Here is a 7,837-nt window from a genome sequence, read left to right on the forward strand (position 1 = left end):
GATGATAATTGCAATTTGACTATTGGGGCAAGTTCAATGTTGTGCTATTTAGGTGTGCTTTGGTTTCAGGTTGTGAAAAGATGATTATGGGCTCACTTTTTGTAGATTTTTAACAAGTTATGCTACTTGGATGATCCTTTTGTCATTGCTTCACAAGTGCAACAAGTGTTCTATATTGAAGATCCTATTAAAGTTTTGTTACATTATGTTATGAAAAAAGTTCCTAGAGATTTATATGGCCTTGAAGAGGCAAATTGTCCAAATATTGAGCAAGTTTTTTGGAGTGAGATTGATGACTATTCACATGATATTGGTGAATCATATGATGATACAGAATCTATAAATTGGGCAAGAGATGATCATGATGTTGAAACTATGGATATGCCTTCGCATTTGTTACAAGTCCAAGAAAATGAAGACATAGAAGAAGATTCAGATATTGATGATACTGATTGGGATTGGATGGATATTAATGACTAGAAAAGCTTTTTCATTTCTATCATATATCAAGTTTTTGTAAATGATGGTTGATATTAAATGATGTTGGGAATTTTTGGTTTTATTATCTTGTATATCTCCACTTTTATTCTAATGCATATTTAGTTTATTGTGTTCTTTCTAAGCTAATAATATTTGTGATTTTTTTCCCAAAATAATTTAATATGACTAGGGATGAGTTGATAATTTCACAAATCTGAAAAATATTTCTTTCTTTTATTGTAGGGATGAGGTTCACAAAGCTCACATAAACTAGCAAGTGCTATTCACGATAATTCTATCAAGTATGATTTTGTTCCCGATAATAATTAATTTAAACTATCAATTGATTTAAAATGATTTTTGTTCACTAATTTTTATTTGTGACATTTTTTTAGAGTAAATGTCTTGAATGCAACCAACATTGACAATGAAAAAGACAAAGAAGTTTGTGAAAAAAATTCTCAATATTGAGTAAATGTCTTGAATGCAACCAACATTTTTTTAGAGTAAATGTCTTGTGAGCAAAAAGTCTCAATATTGACAATGAAAAAAAGACAAAGAAGTTTGTGAAACAAGGGACTATTGCTTCATATTTGTGAACACAACGTAAGCTCTGTAGAAGTCAAGCTCATGTAAATGTAGTACACACACAAGATCATGCATTAGAGGAAGTTACACAAACAAATCATGATCAAGAACATGAAGTACAAATGGAGCAAGAAATGAGGATTGGGCTTTTGGAAGAAGATCTAGATCATAAAGATTCTGAAAATCAACAAGAAATAAATCAAAATTCAAACATGGAAATTGAGTTACCTCCACCAATAGTTGCAACAGTGGCAACTGAGGATGCAATTACAAGCTCAGAAGGTTCAATTACTAAATTCAATATATAATCATGTTTATGTATATATAATGTAATTATAATGCTTTTACATATAATGTAGGTTCTTCTATAATGAAAAAGAGAGGTCAAACAGCAATGAAAGCAGTTCATACACGGTCTGAGGAAAACCGAAAGTCAATATTTTTGAATGAATTAAATCAGCCAATAGGACCAGATGATAAGACTTTGAATGAGTTTAGTAGTTTCTTAGGAACATTGGCTCGAAATTCAACACTTACACCCCTTACAGTCACTAATTGACCCAAAATGGCTACAAAAGAGTCATTATGGGAATATGTTCAGGTTTATAAGAATCTTACTTATTTTTTATCTAATTATTTCTTTTCATATTAAACATTTGCCATGTTGTTTTATAATTTGATTGAATGTAATTGTTTGTGCAGAAAAAATACATAGTCACTCAAGAAGGTAAAAAGTGGGTTCTGGCTAGTATTGGAGATGATTGGAGAGTATATAAGTGTAGGATGAAAAAAGAAGATTACTATAAGTACAAGACTGATAAGCTTAGAATATTGAATCACCCACAACATATTGGAGAAGATAAATTTAAAGAACTTTTGAAGTATTGGAATTCAAGAAATGCAAAGGTATAACAATCTTTAGTTTTTAATTACTTTATAATGTCAAAACTACTTTCTCCAAGCTATGCTAATAGTAATGGAAATCTTTATGTAGAGAATCACCGAAATAAATGCAAATAATCGAAAGAGGCAAATTAATATTCATACGGCGGGCAAAAAGAGTTTTGCTAGGATAAGAAAAATAAATGGTAAGTGTACGTATGTTTTTTTTTAATTTTAAATTTTATATTTTAGGAATGTTTGGATAAGATTGACTACACTTATTATGATTAGTATTGTTTTTGTTACCTTCACTATAACTATTATGATTAGTATCATCAATGAAAACAAGTGGTAAGTGTACGTATGGTTTTTTTCGTATTTTAAAATTGATATTGTAGGAATGTTTTGATTATCTTGACTACACTTATTATGATTAGTATTGTTTTGGTTACCTTCATTTTACCTATTATAATAAATATCATCAATGAATTTACCTTGACTATAATAGAATAAAAAATATATTTGTTATTGTTTTGTCTTTGGTAATATAATTGATATGTGTGGTGCCACATGGATCATATACAAGTCCTTTCTAATGAAAATTATGTTTTTATTTTAAATTGATATTTTAAGAATGTTTTGGATAACTTGATTACACTAATTATGATTAGTATTATTTTGGTTACCTTCACTATACTTATTATGATTACTATCATCGATGAATTTAATTTTGTATTCTTTTGAAATTATTTCTATTTGTATTGTCTTTATTATTTGTATGATAGTTGCTATGTGTGGTGCCACATTTGATTCTTTTTGGATCATGTACAAGTCCTTACTAATGAAAGTTATGCTCTGTTTGTGGGGTTAAAATAGCAAGATGAAAATGAAAACAATGAGGTACCAACTAATACTACTCTTTTTATTGAAACTCGAAAAATGACAACCGAACAAGACCTACAAGGAGTCCTTTGATGATACTAGCGACAAGATTGTAAGAATTTCCTTTTATTTATATGCTTTTAAAGTATGATTTTAGAATGTGATATTTTGTCTTACACATGATCAATATAACATCAAAAATAAATTTTTACTAAAGTTTTTATTCTATTTCTCAAATGCAAGTTGTGCAGTCACAACAAAGTAGTGGAAACCAATCTGTTGATGCATTTTCTGTGGTAATGGGAGGGACACGACCTGGTCATGCTATGTTGTATGGGAGGAGTATTACACCAACAGACTTGAAAGAAAAAGGAGTTAGTGGTGACTCTTCTGTAAAAGTTTCTCAAAATTTTATTGAAGGCATGAAGGAACAGATGAGAGAAGAAATGAGAAAAGACATGAGAAAAGAAATGGAAGAACAAATGGCAGATTATAAATTATGTTTACAATCATCTATGCAACAACAATTTATTTCTATGATGTCACCGCTCCAAGGGTTGGTTCCAGGAATGAACATCAACCAAGTTCCTTTATTTAATTTGAATTTTGGTTCTCCAGGATATGCTAATAGTGCACCAACTCAAGGAATACGTGCGCGTAATACATCCGCTGCTAGTAGCCATGAACCTCAGGTATTCTTTTTATAATAATTATCATTTTAGTTGATGTCATTATGTTGGAATATAGTTTATAGTATCATTTTCTTTTAAAAAATATTATTATTATGTTAAGTAATATAAATTGTATGTATCTTACAAGTTTTCTCTTATTATTTTTACTAACTAATTTTTTATAATTACAGGGACAATGATGTTATACTTTCAGTTGGTTTCATCCCAAAATATTGAAGATGACTTGTTTTGTATTAACTTCAAAATTGTTTTGTATTAAGTAGTTTTCTCATTGAATTCTTATGTTCTTCAACATTTTTGTCAATTTTAATGTGCTGTTGTTGGCTCTAAGTGTTGATTACATTTTATGATGATGTTTGATAATGTTATCATTTTATTGAAGTGGATTATTAAAATTATTATTTATAAAATAGTACAGATTACAAAACCACTACAATTGATTTTATTAACTGTTACAGGAGATATTGTAAACTCGCTGCAATAGATCAAATGAAACCATTGCAGTAATTTGTACACAACCGCTGCTATAGCTAGTCCCAAACCGCTGCAACATATACTACCAAACAGCTACAATAGATATTACAAAATCACTGCAATATAAATTATAAAACCGATACAATAGTTATTAACAAACCACTGCAATAGATATTACCAAACCGCTGTGATAGGTATTACCAAGCCGCTGCAATAGGTATTACGAAACCGCTGCAATATAAATTACTAAGCCGCTGCAATAGGTATTATAAAACCGCTGCAATATAAATTACGAAACTTATACAATAGGTATTAACAAAGCACTGCAATAGGTATTGTGAAACCGATTGCATTGTTTAAAATAACCATCGCAAAATAAGCCGCTGCAGTATATGAAGCAAGCACTGCATAATTAAAAACCGCTACAAAAGCCAATGCCAATTAGAAATGTTTAGGCAACAGTGTCAAACCACTGCAATAGGATGCATAGAACCACTGCAATAACCTATTGCAATGGAAGCAGATGTAGCGGCTGCCAATTCGCTGCAATAGATCTTATGCAATGGTTTGAAGGCGTTTTGCAGTGTTTTATAACCGCTGCATAAGTACAGTTATGTAGTAGTGGTAATAGAAATTTTCTATTTGAACTTTTTTTGCTTTTTTATTTCTTCCTCTTCTTTTTTTATGAGTGACCAAACTCCAAATATGACTTTGACTATTCAACTCAAAGAAAAATAAATTTCATGACTATCAGGAAAGATTCAACCATCTGATTGTCAACTAAAAAAAAATCAACAATGAATACCACCATACTTAACAAAATATGATTTAAAATTATGAATTTTTGTAAGAGGTAAAATGAACCACAAACAAAATCTCCGCTGTCCATATTGAAGATGATAATGTTATGAGCATGTAAAAATATTTCCAAAAAATATCCCAAAATGTTTAGTCATTCAATCATCAACTTGATGACAAATAATTTCCATGCTGATTATCAATGTATTTTACTGTTGAGTCATGAATTTGTTTGAGAATTTTCCGAACATAAAATATAATCATAACCGTTGACATGAAACATCATGACGCCCCAAAGCTTCAATAAAAGTTTTAGATTAATCAGAGAAGTTATCATAGTCCAATTAAGCTTTGATCAACTTTGGTCATTTGAGGAGAAATTTTCTGAATTTTAGCTTGAAGTTTAAATTCTTTAAAAATCATCAAAACTCCAAATTTAATTTCAACTGTTCATAGTAACCATTGTCATGTGTTTATGATGTACTTAAAATTTCATGACGATCAGAGCTGATCTGGATACCCGATGAGCTACTTGATCAAAACAACACTTTTTATGAAAAACTGCAGATTTTGCCTTCAAAATTCATCATTTCCTTGATTGTTCTACCTTTTTTTTCAATTTTTCTTTTTTGTTTTTGTTTTGTTGTTTTTTTTCGTTTTTGTTGTTGTTGTTTTTTTATCTCTTTTTTTTCGTTTTTTTTACTTTTTATTTTCTATTTATTTTCTTTAATTTTCTTTTTATTTTCTTTCTTTTTCTTTCCTTACTTGATCTTATAGCTTCTTATAAGATTTGCATGTAATCTCTTAGAGCGAAATTTACAAGAACCATTTCAAAATTCATGGGATCATATCTTTATTCAACTTGATAAAAAAAACAACATGATAGAATTTGAGTTTTGCCTCGAGAGGCTTATATCATGCTTGACCAACTTGCTCAATCAAGAGCATTGGACGTTCCATCATAGACAAACACAAAATTTTTATTTTATAATTTGCTTTTATTTAAGTGGAGAAAAGAAAGAATATAATGCAACTTGTAATTTGCCTCGAGAAGAATATGTCATGCTTGACCAACTTGCTCAAACAAGAGCACTGGACATTCCGTCATAGACAAACACAAGTTTTTTTTTTCTTATTTTTTTCATTCTTTTTTTCTTCTTCTTTTTCCCCCTTTTTTCATATTTTCATATCATGGATTACAAGTACATCATGGATAATATTTTTTTTAAGAAGCTCGCATTAATGGGTGGCATAGGTCTTCTTCCATCGTCGTCAACTAGGTGATAAGCTCCACCTTTGTAGACTACCTTTATAATATACGGGCCTCCCCAATTTAACTTGAATTTTCCCTTGGCATGCTTGTTGGTGATGATTGGTCTTCATAACACCCATACCATCTCTCATTTCTCGAAAGTTCGAATGCGAGACAACTTATTATAAGCTTGAGCCATCCTTGCTTTCTAGACTTCAAGATTCTGTTGGGCCTCTAGTCTTCTTTCATCTAGAGAACCAAGTTCATCCAAACTCAAGAGAACTCTGTCTTCATTTGTGAGTTCATTCTGTAAGGCAATTCTCAGAGATGGAATCTGGACTTCAAGTGGAAGAACAACTTCAGTACCGAAAACTAACAAGTACGGTGTTGATTGAGTTGGTGTTCGATATATTGTCCAGTATGCCCATAAAACTTAAGGATGCCTTTCGTGCTAATCCCTTTGACTTTTTGAAAATACTTTCTTTAACAACTTGGATAATGTTTTATTGAATGCTTCCGCAAGACCATTTGCTTTAGCATTATAGATAGAGGAATACCTCCAATCTATTTTGTGATGCTAAGCAAACCTTCCAACCTTGAAACTTTTGAATGCTCGCCCATTGTCACAGATGATCCTTCGAGGTGTTCCAAATTTATGTAGCACATGGTCTTTGAAGAATTTGATGATGTTTTCTGCCTTTACTTCCTTGAATAGAATGGCTTCCTCCAATCATGAAAAATAGTCAGTGGCAGCTTATATAAAGCGATGCCCTCTTAATGATGGAGGCTCAATAGGGCCTATCACATCGGTCCCCACATCTCGAAAGACCATGAAGAGATGGTAGGGTTTAAAGGGTTGGGATGTGGATGAGTGAAATCCCCATGAGCTTGGCACAGTTTGCACCATATTGCATATTGTAGGCAATCATTAATCATGCTTGCCCAATAATACCCAATATGTTTGATCTTTAACCACATCTTGGCTCCTAATTGGTGAGTTCCGCAGATACTAGAATGGACTTAAAGCATAATTTCTTAAGTATCCTCCTTCGAGAGACATCTTAGTATGAGTTGATCATATGATCTTCAATAGTGAATATCATTAACAAGGGTAAAACCTCGTCGCCCTTTTCTTTAACTGCGTTGCCAGCGACTTTTCATCTGGGAGTTTGCCATACTTCAAGTATTTCATAAAAGGATCCCTCCAATCATCTTTGATAATTGTTAAAACTTTTTCTTTTCTGTGTTGTTTATTTTCTAACCCTTCATCAAGGCATGAACTCAATACCCTCCTACTTTGAATGGTGACTTGGATCTCCTCTTGATTTGGATCAGCCAGCTCTTTTGCAAGTTTGGCTAAGCTATCTGTTTTTCCATTAATTGACTTGGAAACTCTCTCCAACTTAACATCATAGATTTGCTCCAATAATTCAATAACTCTTTGATGATACTGAAGAAGTTCTTGCTTATGATTCTTTAAAACTTCCTTCAACTTAATTTATAATGAGTTTTGAATCACCATATATATGGAAGCTTTGAATCCCACATTGACTGCTAGCTCCAATCAAGTAATAAGAGCTTCATATTCTACTTCAACAAAGAAAGAGAGTATCTCAGGATCCAACATTTAGGAGAAATGAAGATGAGTCCAATGCCAGCTCTAATTTGAGGAATTTTAGGTCTAACAGCTGGTTGGACCGAAGAAATCCCATCAAAGTACATCTTCCAATAGTGTTTTCCCTCTCCAATTGCAAAGTCTCTTCATCAGGGAGATCACATCTCAAAGGAG

This window comes from Dioscorea cayenensis, chromosome 20 (genome assembly GCF_009730915.1).
Source record: "Dioscorea cayenensis subsp. rotundata cultivar TDr96_F1 chromosome 20, TDr96_F1_v2_PseudoChromosome.rev07_lg8_w22 25.fasta, whole genome shotgun sequence".
NCBI classification, from domain to species: Eukaryota; Viridiplantae; Streptophyta; class Magnoliopsida; order Dioscoreales; family Dioscoreaceae; genus Dioscorea; species Dioscorea cayenensis.